Source organism: Mus pahari, chromosome 2, assembly GCF_900095145.1.
Source record: "Mus pahari chromosome 2, PAHARI_EIJ_v1.1, whole genome shotgun sequence".
In the NCBI taxonomy this organism is placed as follows: Eukaryota; Metazoa; Chordata; class Mammalia; order Rodentia; family Muridae; genus Mus; species Mus pahari.
This window is the reverse complement of record NC_034591.1, coordinates 161,506,170-161,507,066: the sequence shown is the minus strand read 5'-3', so window position 1 is coordinate 161,507,066 and position 897 is coordinate 161,506,170.

Here is an 897-nt window from a genome sequence, read left to right as displayed (position 1 = left end):
AGGCTCTTAGTCTCTGGCTCTTCAGAATCTTTACCAATGGAAGCTTTTGTTTCCAGACCAACTGGTATTCTCTTGCCTTTTAAAACAAACCAGAAAGCCAACCTTTGAGAATGATTCTCATTAGAGAGGCACTTCAACTCTGGTCATATTACCACAGTGAGGTCAGCTGGACTAGAATCTGAAGTGTTACCTGACAATACTGGGCACTGGTCCTGCAAGATTTTAACCCTTGGCCATACAATGGGGCATCTTAAAAGATCCAATAATTTTAGTAAACCACACACAGTGTTCTAGAAAGCTGGGCATAAAGACAAATACATATAAACTTTTTTGTTACAAAGTAGTTAAACTATAGTATCCAGGTTTCATGAACACTTGCTTAATGTCATCACACTGAGTGGATGGAGCTGTCATTGATCATTAAACACTGACAATTTGTGCTCAGGATCACAGCCCTGAGGAGCTCACTGCTGTTGCCTTGCTAAATGGATATGCGTACTATCAAGTTACCTTCTGAATACTTATGTTCATAGCCATGGGTCAGTGCTGTTCTCCATCCACCTTGTCCCAAGAAATCTCTGTCCGCAGTGGGCAGACAGCTCATCAAAGTGCTGAGAACAAGTGACTGGGTGTTCAGCCCTAACTGGACTTCTATAGCAACCTGTCCCCACAAGCTCAGGGAACCACTTGGCAGAAGGGGCTAAAAGAGCATAAAGTTGGGAGAGTGGGGAGGAGTGCTGTGGAATGTGTCTTTTGTATGGGAAGAGGAGATCACACTGGTGAGCTCTCAGAACTATGGTCTGCACTAGATAGCCAACAAGAAGAATGGTTAACATTCCAGCAAGGTGAGAGAGAGAGAGAGAGAGAGAGAGAGAGAGAGAGAGAGAGAGAGAGAGA